Consider the following 14,237-nt stretch of genomic DNA (forward strand, 5'->3'; position numbering starts at 1 on the left):
GTGACAATTCTCATGGTGACAGTGCTCATGGTGGCATTTACCATGGTGACAGTACGGATGGGGCACTACACATGGTGACTCTGCCCATGGTAACAGTGCTCACGGTGATATGACCCATGGTGACAGTTATCACGACTGTTGTGCCGATGCTGATAATGCTCCCAATCATAGTGCCCATGGTTAAGGTTCCCATGGTGACAGTGCTCACAGTAATAGTGAGCATAGTAATAGTGTACTTAGTGACCGTGCCCATGGTGACAGTGCCCATGGTGACAATACACCTGGTGATACTGCTCAATGTGACAGTGCCGTTGTTGACAGTGTGCATGGTGACAGTTCTCACGTTGACTGTGCCTATGGTGACAGATCTCACCTTGATGGTTCCCATGGTGACAGTTCGCATGGTGAAAGTGCTCATGATGAGAGTGCCCATGCTGGTAGTTCCCATGGTGAGAGTGCTCACAGTGATAGTGACCATGGTAAGATCGCAGATGGTGGCCGTGCCATTGGTGACATTCCCCATGATGACAGTACTCATGGTGACAGTGCTCATGATGATAGTGTCCATGGTGAGAGTGCACGTTTGTAGAGCACATGGTGGCAGTGAAAAATGGTGACAGAGCCCAGGGTGACAGTGCTCATGGTGACAGTGCACAAGGTGACAACCCATGCTGACAGTGCTCACAGTGACTGTGCTCATGGTTGCATTACCCATGGTGACAGTGCTCACAGTTAGAGTGCCCATGGTAATCGTGCTCACCATGATAGTGTCCATGGTGACAGTGATCACAGTGATAGTGCCGATGGTGATAGTGCTCACGGTGAGAGTGCCCATGGTTAAGGTGCCCATGGTGACAGTGCTCACGGTAATAGTGAGCATAGTGATAGTGCACTTGATGACCGTGCCCATGCTGACAGTACACATGGTGATAACTCTCAAGTGGGTAGTGCCCATGGAGATAGTGGCCATGGACACCACCCTCAAGGTGATAGTACTCACGGTGACAGGGCACATGGGGACAGTGCAAACCATGACATTGCCTATCGTGACAGTGCTCACAGTGACAAAGCCCATGGTGACAGTGACCACGGTGACAGTTCTAATGCTGATAGTGCCCATAGTGACAATACCCATGGTGACAGGACTCATGGTGATAATGCTCAAGGTGATAGTGCCCATGGCGATAGTGCCGATGCTGAGAGTCCTCAGGCTGATAGTGCCCATTGTGACAGTTTCCATTCTGAAAGTGCTCATGATGACAGTGCCTATGTTGGTAGTTCCCATGGTGACAGTGCTCACGGTGAAAATGACCATGGTAACAGTTCAGGTGTTGGCCGTGCCCTTGGTGACAGTGCACATGATGACAGTACTCATGGTGAAAGTGCTCACGGTGAGAGTGCCCATGGTGAGAGTGCACATGGTGATAGTGCACACGGTGAGAACCCATGCTGAGAGTACTCATGGTGACAATGCTAATGGTTGCAATACCCATGGTGACAGTGATCACAGTGACAGTGCCCATGGTGGCACTGCCCATGGTGACAGTGCTCATGGTGACACTGCCCATGATGACAGTGCTCATGGTGACAGATCCCATGGTGACATTGCATATGGTGATAGTGCTCATAGTGACAGTGCCCATGGTGACAGTGCCCATGATGACAGTGCCCATGTTGACATTGCTCATGGTGAAATTGCCCATGGTGACAATTCTCACGGTGATATTCCCTTGGAGAGAGCACCCATGATGACAGTGTCCATGGGATGTGCTCATGTTGACAGTGCTCACAGTGATAGTGCCCATGGTGACATTGCCCATGGTGGCACTGCCCATGGTGCCATTGCACACAGTGTTCGTGCCTATGCGGCCAGTTCTCATGGTGATAGAGCCCATGGTGACAGTGCACATGGTGATACTGCCAATGGTGACAGTACTCATGGAGACAGTTGTCAAGTTTTCAGTATCCCTGGTGACAGTGTCACACTGACAGTGCCCAAGGTGATAGCGCCCATGGTGACATTGCCCATGGTGACTCTGCTGACTGTGGCATTGCCCATGGTGACAGTGCCCACGGTGAGAGTGCTCATGGTGACATAGCCCATGGCACCAGTGACTATGGTGATATTTCTCATGGTGATAGTGCCCATGGTGACAGGGCTCATGGTGACAGTCCGCATTGTGCCAGTGCCCACGGTGACAGTGGTCACAGTGAAAGTGCTCACGGAAATACTGCTCACGGTGACAATGCCCACGATGAAAATACCCATGGTGACATTATTCATCGTCAAAGTGCCCGTGGTGGCAATTCTCATAGTGACAGTTCTCATGGTGACAGTGATCATGGTGACAGTGCAAATGGTGACAATACCCATGGTGACAGTACTCATAGTGAAAATACACATAGTGGCAGTTCTCATAGCGAGGTTTCTCATCGTGACAGTGCTCATAATAGTAGTGCCCAATGTGGCAGTGCTCGTGGTGGCAGTGCTCTTGGTGATATTGCTCATGGTGACAGTTCTCATGGTGACAGTGCCCATGGTGATATTACCCATGGTGAGAGTACTCAATGATAAAGTGCCCATGGTGACAGTGCCCATGGTGGCAGTGCAAAATGGTGACAGTGCCCATGGTGAAATTGCTCATGGTGACATTGCTTAAGGTGATACTCCTTGCGGTGATATTGCACATGGTAACAGTTCAAATGGTGAAAATACCCATGGCGGCAGTACTCATGGTGAAAATACCCATGGTGGCAGTTCTCATAGCGACTGTTCTCATGGTGACAGTACTCATAATAGCAGTGACCAAGGTGGCAGTGCTCATGGTGACGGTGTTCATGGTGACAGTGCTCATGGTGGAAGTGCCCATGGTGACAATGCTCATTTTGGCTGTGCTCATAGTGACAGTGCCAATGATGACAGTTCTTATGGTGATAGTGTTCACAGTGTCTGTGCTCATGGTGATAGTGCTCACGGTGTCACTTCCCATAGTGACACTGCTCATGCTGGCAATAGCCACGGTGTTAGACCCATGGTGACCATGTCCATGATCACATTGCAATGGTGAGAGAGCTCACGGTGACAGTGACAATGGTGACAGTGCCCACGGAGGCAATCGCCAAGGTGACAGTGCTCATTGTGACAGTGCCCATGGTAACAGTGCCCATGATGACACTGCCCATGGAGACAGTGCTCACAGGGAATGTGCCCATGATAACATTAACCACGGTAGTAGTTCCCCTGGTGACAGTGCCCACGGTGACATTGCTCTTGGTGATAGTGGCTTTGGTGACAGTGTTCATAGTGAAATTGCCCATGCTGACAATGCTCAAGGTGACATTGCCATTGGAGAGAGTACCCATGTTGACAGTGCCCATGGTGGCCTGCTCATGTTAACAGTGCTCACAGTGAGAGTGGCCATGGTGACATTGCCCATGGTGGAAGTGCCCACGGTGCCAGTGCCCACAGTGACAGTGCCCACGCTGACAGTTCTCATTGTGACAGTGCCCATGGTGACATTTCACATGTTGATACTGCCAATGGTGACATTGTTCATGGTGACAGCGCTCATGGTTGCAGTACCCCTGGTAACAGTGCTCAAAATGACAGTGCCCATGGTGGCAATGCCCATGGTGACAGTGCCCACAGTGACATTGACTATGGTGACATTTCTCACGGTGACATTGCCCATGTTGGCAGGGCTCATGTTGACTGTCCACATTGTGCCAGTGCCCATGGTGACAGTGCTCACAGTGAAAGTGCCCATGGTAATTTTGCTTACAGTGACAGTGCCCAAGTTGAAAATACCCATGGTGACAGTACTCATTGAGAAAGTGCCCATGGTGACAATTCTCATAGTGACAGTTCTCGTGGTGACAGTGCTCATCATGGCATTTACCGTGGTGAGAGTCCCGATGGGGCCGTGCACATGGTGACAGTGCCCATGGTAACCATGCTCACAATGATATGACCCACGGTGACAGTTATCACGACTGTTGTGCCGATGCTGATAATGCTCTCGGTCATAGTGCCCATGGTTAAGGTGCCCATGGTGACAGTGCTCACAGTAATTTTGAGCATAGTGATAGTGTACTTGGTGACCATGCTCATGTTGAGAGTGCCCATGGTGACAGTACACATGGTGATACTGCTCACTGTGATAGTGCCCTTGTTGACAGTGCGCATGGTGACAGATCTCACGGTGACAGTGCCTATGGTGACTATTCTCATAGAGACAGTGCCCATGGTGAGAGTTCTCACGTTGATAGTGCCCATGGTGAAAATGCCCATGGTGACAGTTCGCATGGTGAAAGTGCTCATGGAGATAGTGCCCATGGTGAAAGTGCACATGGTGATAGTGCACACGATGAGAACCCATGCTGAGAGTACTCATGGTTACAATGCTCATGGTTGCAGTACCCATGGTGTCAGTGATCACAGTGACAGTGCCCATGTTGGCACTGCCCATGGTGACAGTGCTCATGGTGACACTGCCCATAATGACAGTGCCCATGGTGACAGTTCCCACGGTGACATTCCCTATGGTGATAGTGCTCATGGTGACAGTGCGCATGATGACAGTGCCAATGTTGACATGGCTCATGGTGAAATTGCACATGGTGAGAATTCTTACAGTGACATTGACCTTGGAGAGTGCACCCATATTGACAGTGCCCATGGTGATGTGCTCATGTTGACAGTGCTCAGAGTGATAGTACCCATGGTGACATTGCCCATGGTGGCAGTGCCCATGGTGCCAGTGCACACAGTGACAGTGTCCATGCTGACAGTTCTCATGATGATAGAGTCCAAGGTGACAGCGCCCATAGTGACATTGCCTATGGTGACTCTGCTCATGGTGACAATGCCCATGGTGACAGTGACCATGCTGATATTTCTCACGGTGATAGTGCCCATGGTGACAGGACTCATGGTGACAGTCCACATTGTGCCAGTGCCCATGGTGACAGTGGTCACAGTGAAAGTGCTCAAGGTAATACTGCTCATGGTGACAATGCCCACGGTGAAAATACCCATGGTGACAGTATTCATCGTCAAAGTGCCCATGGTGGCAATTCTCATAGTGACATTTCTCATGGTGACTGTGCTCATGGTGACAGTGCAAATGGTGACAATACCCATGGTGACAGTACTCATAGTGAAAATACAGATAGTGGCAGTTCTCATAGTGAGGGTTCTCATCGTGACAGGGCTCATAATAGTAGTGCCCAAGGTGGCAGTGCTCGTGGTGACAGTGCTCTTGGTGACATTGCTCATGGTGATACTTCTCATGGTGACAGTGCCCATGGTGATATTACCCATGGTGAGAGTACTCAATGATAAAGTGCACATGGTGACAGTGCCCATGGTGAGTGCACATGGTGGTAGTGCAAAATGGTGACAGTGCCCATGGTGACATTGGTCATGGTGACATTGCTTAAGGTGATAATCCTTGCGGAGATATTGCACATGGTGCCAGTTCAAATGGTGAAAATACCCATGGTGGCATTTGTCATAGCGACCATTCTCATGGTGACAGTACTCATAATAGCAGTGCCCAAGGTAGCAGTGCTCTTGGTGACGTGGCTCATGGTGACAGTGTTCATGGTGGCAGTTCCCATGGGAACAATCCCGATGGTGAAACTGCACATTGTGACAGTGGCAATGGTAACCTTGCTGTTGGTGACAGTGAACACGGTGAGAGTGACCATTTTGACACCGCCGAAGGAGAACCTCCTCATTGTGACACTGCTCATGGTAACAGTGCTCAAGGTCGAAGTGCCCAAGATGACAATGCTCATTGTGGCAGTGCTCATGGTGACAGTGCCAATGATGACAGTTCATATGGTGATAGTGTTCACAGTGTCTGTGCTCATGGTGATAGTGCTCACTGTGGCAGTGCCCATAGTGACACTGCTCATGCTGGCAATAGCCACAGTGATAGACCCATGGTGACAGTGCCCATGATCAGAGTGCCATGGTGAGAGGGCTCATGGTGACAGTGACAATGGTGACAGTGCCCACAGAGGCAATGGCCATGGTGACAGTACTCATGGTGACAGTGCCCATGGTGACAGTGCCCACGATGACACTGCCCATGGTGACAGTGCTCATGGGGAAAGAGCCCATGATAACATTAACCACAGTGATAGTGCTCCTGGTGACAGTGCCCACGGTGTCATTGCTCTTGGTGATAGTGCCTTTGGTGACAATGCTCATGGTAAAATTGCCCATGCTGACAATGCTCATGGTGACATTGCCATTGGAGAGAGTACCCATTTTGACAGTGCCTATGGTGATGTGCTCATGTTGACAGTACTCAGTGTGATAGTGCCCATGATGACATTGTCCATGTTGGAAGTGCCCACGGTGCTAGTGCCCACAGTGACAGTGCCGACGCTGAGAGTTCTCATGGTGATAGTGCCCATGGTGACACTTCACATGTTGATACTGCCCATGGTGACAGTGCTCATGGTTGTAGTGCACATGGCGTCAGTGAAAAATGGTGACAGGGCCCATGGAGACAGTGCTCATGGTGACAGTGCACACGGTGACAACCCATGCTGACAGTGCTCACAGTGACTGTGCTCATGGTTGAATTACCCATGGTGACAGTGTTCAAAGTTAGAGTGCCCATGGTAATCGTGCTCACCATGGTAGTGTCCATGGTGACAGTGATCACAGTGATTGTGCCAATGGTGATAGTGCTCACAGTGATAGTGCCCATGGTTAAGGTTCCCATGGTGAAAGTGCTCACCGTAATAGTGTGCATAGTGATAGTGCACTTGATGAGTGTGCCCATGCTGACAGTACACATGGTGATAATTCTCAAGTTGATAGTGCCCAAGGTGAGAGTTTCCATGGACACCACCCTCAAGGTGATAGTGCTCACAGTGACAGGGCCCATAGGGACAGTGCAAATCGTGACTTTGCCTATCGTGACAGTGCTCACTGTGACAAAGCCCATGGTGACAGTGACCACGGTGACAGTTCTAATGCTGATAGTGCCCATAGTGACAATACCCATGGTGACAGTACTCATGGTGATAATGCTCAAGGTGAGAGTGCCCATGGCGATAGAGCCAATGGTGAGAGTCCTCATGCTGATAGTGCCCATTGTGACAGTTCCCATTCTGAAAGTGCTCATGATGACAGTGCCTATGTTGGTAGTTCCCATGGTGACATTGCTCAAGGTGATACTGACCATAGGAAGAGTTCACATGGTGGCCGTGCCCTTGGTGACACTGCCCAAGATGACAGTACCCATGGTGAAAGTGCTCACAGTGATAGTGCACACGGTGAGAACCCATGCTGAGAGTACTCATGGTGACAATGCTGATGGTTGCAGTACCCATGGTGACATTGATCACAGTGACAGTGCCCATTGTGGCACTGCCCATGGTGAGAGTGCTCATGGTGACACTGTCCATGATGACAGTGCCCATGGTCACAGTTCGCACGGTGACATTGCCTATGGTCATAGTGCTCACTGTGACGTTGCCCATGGTGACAGTGCCCATGATGACAGTGCCCATGTTGACATTGCTCATGGTGAAATTGCCCATGGTGACAATTCTCATGGTGACATTGCCCTTGGAGAGAGCACCCATGTTGACAGTGCCCATGGTGATGTGCTCATGTTGACATTGCTCACAGTGATATTGCCAATGGTGACATGGCCCATCGTGGCAGTACCCATGGTGCCAATGCACACAGTGATGGTGCCAATGCTGACAGTTCTCATGATGATAGAGCCCATGGTGACAGTGCACATGGTGATGCTGCCAATGGTGACAGTACTCATGGGGACAGTGCTCATGATTGCAGTACCCATGGTGACAGTCCGCACACTGAGAGTGCCCAAAGTGAAAGCGCCCTTGGTGACATTGCCTATGTTGACTCTGCTCACGTTGACATTGCCCATGGTGACAGTGACCATGGTGATATTTCTCATGGTGATAGTGCCCATCATGACAGGGCTCATGGTGACAGTCCGCATTGTGCCTTTGCCCATGGTGACACTGCTCACAGTGTAAGTGCTCATGGTAATAATGCTCACGGTGACAACGCCCACGGTGAAAATACCCAAAGTGACAGTATTCATCGTCAAACTGCCCATGGTGGCAATTCTCATAGTGACAGTTCTCATGGTAACCATGCTCATGGTGACAGTGCAAATGGTGATAATACCCATGGTGACAGTACTCATAGTGAAAATACACATAGTGGCAGTTCTCTTAGCGAGTGTTCTCATCGTGACAGTGCTCATAATAGTAGTGCCCAAGGTGGCAGTGCTCGTGGTGACAGTGCTCTTGGTGACATTGCTCACTGTGATACTTCTCATGGTGACAGTGCCCATGGTGATATTACCCATGGTGAGAGTACTCAATGATAAAGTGCCCATGGTGACAGTGCCCATGGTGATAGTGCACATGGTGGCAGTGCAAAATGGTGACAGTGCCCATGGTGACATTGCTCATGGTGACATTGCTTCAGGTGATAAACCTTGTGGTGATATTGCTCATGGTGACAGTTCAAAAGGTGACAATATCCATGGTGACAGTACTCATGGTGAAAATACCCATGGTGGCAGTACTCATGCCACTGTTCTCATGGTGACAGTACTCATAATAGCAGTGCCCAAGGTGACATTGCTCGTGGTGACACTGCTCATGGTGACAGTGGTCTTGGGGGCAGTTCCCATGGGAACAATGCCGATGGTGCCACTGCACATTGTGACAGTGCCAATGGTAACCTTGCTCTCGGTGATAGTGAACATGGTGAGAGTGCCCACTGTGACACTACCGAAGGAGACCCTCCTCATTGTGACAGTGCTCATGGTAACAGTGCTCATGCTAGAAGTGCCCATGGTGACAATGCTCATTGTGGCAATGGTCATGGTGACAGTGCCTATGATGACAGTTCTTATGGTGATAGTATTCACAGTGTCTATGCTTATGGTTATAGTACTCACGGTGGCATTACCCATAGTGACCCTGATCATGCTGGCAATACCCATGGTGATAGACCCATGGTGACAGTGCCCATGATCACAATGTAATGGTGAGATACCTCACCGTGACAGTGCTCATGGTGATAGTGCCCATGATGACACTTCCCATGGTGACAGGGCTCCCGAGGAAAGTGCCCATGGTAATATTAACCACGGTGATAGTGACCCTGGTGACAGTGCCCACGGTGACATTGCTCTGGGTGATAGTGCCTTTGGTGACAATGCTCATGGTGAAATTGCCCATGCTGAAAATGCTCATGGTGACTTTGCCATTAGAGAGAGTACCCATGTTGATAGTGCCCATGGTGAGGTGCTCATGTTGACAGTGCTCACTGTGATAGTGCCCATGGTGACATTGCCCATGGTGGAAGTGCCCACGTTGCCAGTGCCCACAGTGACAGTGTCCACGCTGAGAATTCTCATGGTTATAGTGTCCATGGTGACATTTCACATGTTGATACTGCCAATGGTGACAGTGCTCATGATGACAGTGCTCATGGTTGCAGTACCCCTGATGACAGTGCTCAAAATGACAGTGCCCATGGTGGCAATGCCCATGGTGACAGTGCCCACAGTGACATTGTCTATGGTGACACTCCTCATGGTGACATTGCCTATAGTGACAGGGCTCATGGTGACAGTCCGCATTGTGCCAGTGCCTATGGTCACAGTGCTCACAGTGAAAGTGCTCATGGTCATGCTGCTTACTGTGACAGTGCCCAAGGTGAAAATACCCATGGTGACAGTACTCATCGAGAAAGTGCCCATGGTGGCAATTCTCATAGTGACAATTCTCAGGTGCCATTTACCATGGTGAGAGTACCGATGGGGCAGTGCTCATTGTGACAGTGCCCATGGTAAATGTGCTCATGGTGATATGACTCATGGTGACATTTATCACCCCTGTTGTGCCGATGTTGATAATGCTCCCGGTCATAGTGCCTATTGTTAAGGTGCCCATGGTGACAGTGCTCACAGTTATAGTGAGCATAGTGATAGTGTACTTGGTGACCATGCCCATGGTGACAGTGCCCATGGAGACAGTACACATGGTGATACTGCTCAATGTGAAAGTGCTCTTGTTGACAGTGTGCATGGTGACAGTTCTCACGGTGACAGTGCCTATGGTGACAATGCTCATGGTGTCAGTGCCCATGATGAACGTTTTCATGTTGATAGTGCCCATGGTGACAGTTCGCATGGTGAAAGTGCTCATGATGACAGTGCCCATGTTGGTAGTTCCATTGGTGACTGTGCTCACAGTGATAGTGACCATGGTAAGATTGCAGATGGTGGCCGTGCCCTTGGTGACATTGCCCATGATGACAGTACTCATGGTGACAGTGCTCACGATGATAGTGTCCATGGTGACAGTGCACATGGTTGTAGTGCACATGGTGGCAGTGAAAAATGGTGACAGAGCCCATAGTGACAGTGATCATGGTGACAGTGCACACAGTGACAGCCCATGCTGACAGTGCTCACGGTGACTCGGCTCATGGTTGCATTACCCATGGTGACACTGCTCAGTTAGATTGCCAATGGTAATCGTGCTCACCATGATAGTGCCCATGGTGACAGTGATCACAGTGATAGTGCCGATCGTGGTAGTGCTCATGGTGATAGTGCCCATGGTTAAGGTGCCCATGGTGACAGTGCTCACAGTAATAGTGAGCGTAGTGATAGTGCAGTTGTTGATAGTACCCATGATGACAGTACACATGGTGATAATTCTCAAGTTGGTAGTGCCCATGGTGACATTTCACATGTTGATACTGCCAATGGTGACAGTGTTCACGGTGACAGTGCTCATGGTTGCAGTACCCCTGGTGTCAGTGCTCAAAATGACAGTGCCCATGGTGGCAATGCCCATGGTGATAGTGCCCACAGTGACATTGTCTATGGTGACACATCTCACGGTGACATTGCCCATGGTGAGAAGGGTCATGGTGACAGTCCGCATTTTTCCAGTGCCCATGGTGACAGTGCTCACAGTGAAAGTGCTCATGGTAATGCTGCTTACGCTGACAGTGCCCAAGGTGAAAATACCCATGGTGACAGTACTCATCGAGAAAGTGCCCATGGTGGCAATTCTCATAGTGACAGTTCTCATGGTGACAGTGCTCATGTTGGCATTTACCATGGTGAGAGTACCGATGGGGCAGTGCACATGGTGACAGTGCCCATGGTAACCGTGCTCACGGTGATATGACCCATGGTGACAGTTACCACGCCTGTTGTGCTGATGCTGATAATGCTCCCGGTCATAGAGCCCATGGTTAAGGTGCCCGTGGTGACAGTGCTCACAGTTATAGTGAGCATAGTGATAGTGTACTTGGTGACCGTGCGCATGGTGACAGTGCCCATGGTGACAGTACACATGGTGGTACTGCTCAATGTGATAGTGCCCTTGTTGACAGTGTGCATGGTGACAGTTCTCACGGTGACAGTGCCTATGGTGACAGTGCTCATGGTGACAATACCCAAGGTGACAGAGCTCAGGTTAACAGTTCTCACAGTGACAGTGCCCATGGTGAAAGTACCTAGGGTGAAAATGCCCATGGTGAGAGTGCTCATGGTGACAGTGCCCATGGTGACAATACCGAGGTTGCCATGCCCATGGTGACAGTGCTGATGGTGACCCTGCTCATGTTGGCAGTGCCATAAGTGACAGTGCTCATTGTGGCAGTGGTCATGGTGACGGTGCTCATGGTGACAGTGTGCATGATAACAGTGCTTATGGTGATAGATGCCATGGTGTAAGTGCCCACGGTGACAGTGCCCATGCTGATAAATCCCATGGTGATACTTCCCATTGTGACAGTGTCCACGGTGAAAGTGCACATGGTGACAGTGCCCAAGATCACAGTGTCCATGGTGACAGTGCTAATGGTGACATTGCCCATGGTGACAGCACCCAGTGTGACAAGGCCCATGGTGACAGTGTTCATGTTGACCGTGCCCATGGTGACAGTGCCGATGGTGATAGTGTCAATAGTGACAGTGCTCAAGGTGAAACTGCCCATGTAGACATTGCGCATTGTGATAGTGCTCATGGTGACAAACCCACAGTGTCAGTGCCAATGGTGATAGTCACCGTGGTGATAGTTCTCAGGGTGAGTGACCATGGTGACATTGCTCATGGTGACAGTGCTCATGGTGATAGTGCCCATGGTGACAGTCCCCATGTTCTCAATTCTCACTGTGATAGTGCCCATGGTGACAATACCCATGGTGACAGAGCTCAGGTTAACAGTTCTCATGGTGACAGTGCCCATGGTGAAAGTACCAAGGGTGAAAATGCCCATGGTGAGAGTGCTCATGGTGACAGTGTCCATGGTGAAAATACCCAGGGTGCCATGCCCATGGTGAGAGTGCTGATGTTGACACTGCTCATGTTGGCAGTGCCATAAGTGACAGTGCTCATTGTGGCAGTGGTCATGGTGATGGTGCTCATGGTGAGAGTGCGCATGACTACAGGCCTTATGGTGATAGATGCCATGGTGTAAGTGCCCACGGTGATAGTGCGCACGCTGATAAATCCCATGGTGATAGTTCCAATTGTGACAGTGCCCATGGTGAAAGTGCACATGGTGACAGTGCCCAAGATCACAGTGCCCATGGTGACAGTGCTAATGGTGACATTGCCCATGGTGACAGCGCCCAGTGTGACAAGGCCCATGGTGACAGTGCTCATGTTGACCGTGCCCATGGTGACAGTGCCAATGGTGATAGTGCCAATAGTGACAGTGCTCATGGTGAAACTGCCCATGTAGACATTGCCCATTGTGATAGTGCTCATGGTGACAACCCCACGGTGTCAGTGCCAATGGTGATAGTCACCGTGCTGATAGTTCTCAGGGTGAAAGTGACCATGGTGACATTGCTCATGGTGACAGTGCTCAAGATGATAGTCTCCATGTTGACAGTGCCCATGGTGACAGTTCTCACGGTGACAGTGCCTATGGTGATAATTCTCATAGTGAGAGTGCTCATGTTGACACTGCCCATGGTGACAGCGACCACGGTGACTGTTCTCACTGTGACAGTCCGCATTGTGGCTGTGCCCATGGTGACACTGCTCAGGGTGATGGTGCCCACAGTGATACTGCTCACAGTGACAGTGTCCAAGGTGACAATACCCACGGTGACAGTAATCATGGTGAAAATGCCCATGGTGGCAGTTCTCATAGTGACAGTTCTCATTGTGACAGTGCTCATGGTGGCAGTATCCAAGGTGGCAATGCTCGTGCTGACACTGCTCTTGGAGACAGTGCTCATGGTTGCAGTGACCATGGTAATGGTGCTCATGGTGATAGTGCTGATGGTGAGAGTGCCCATGGTGGTAGTGCACCTGGTGGCAGTGCAAAATAGTGACAGTGCCAATGGTGACAGTTCTCATGGTGACATTGCTCATGGTGATAGTGCCCATGGTGACAGTGCCCACGGTGACATTGTCCATGGTGGCAGTGCACACCATGAGAGTGACCATGGTGGTCACGACAATGGTGACAGTTCCCATGGCGACAGTACTTACGATGATAATGCTCACGGAAGCAGTGTTCATGCTAATAATGCTCACGGTGGCAGTGCCCACAGTGACAGTGCACATAGACAGTGCCAAAAGGGACAGGGCCCATGGTGACAGTACTTATGATGATAGTGCTCACGGGAGCAGTGTTCAACGTAACAATGCTCACGGTGGCAGTGCCCACAGTGACAGTGCTCATGGAGAGAGCCGAAAGTGACAGTGCCCATAGTGACAGTTACTATGGTGAGACAGCACACGGTGATAGTGCCCATTGCGACAGTGCTCAGAGTGACAAAGCCCATTGTGCCAGTGTCCATTGAGATATGCCGCATGGCGACAGTTCTCACGGTGACAATGCCCATGGTGATTTTACCCATGGTGACAGTACTAAAGGTTAAAGTGCCCATGGTGACATTGCCTATGGTGATTCTGCTCACGGTGACATTGCCCATGGTGACAGTGACCATAGTCATATTTCTCATGGTGATAGTGCCCATGTTGGCTTGGCTCATGGTGACAGTCTGCATTGTGCCAGTGCCCATGGTGACAGTGCTCACAGTGAAAGTGCTCACAGTAATACTGCTCATGGTGACAATGCCCATGGTGAAAAAACCCATGGTGACAGTATTCATCGTCAAAGTGCCCATGGTGGCAATTCTCATAGTGACAGTTCTCATGGTGACAGTGCTCAT

The sequence above is a fragment of the Hyperoodon ampullatus genome, assembly GCF_949752795.1.
Source record: "Hyperoodon ampullatus genome assembly, chromosome: 2".
NCBI classification, from domain to species: Eukaryota; Metazoa; Chordata; class Mammalia; order Artiodactyla; family Ziphiidae; genus Hyperoodon; species Hyperoodon ampullatus.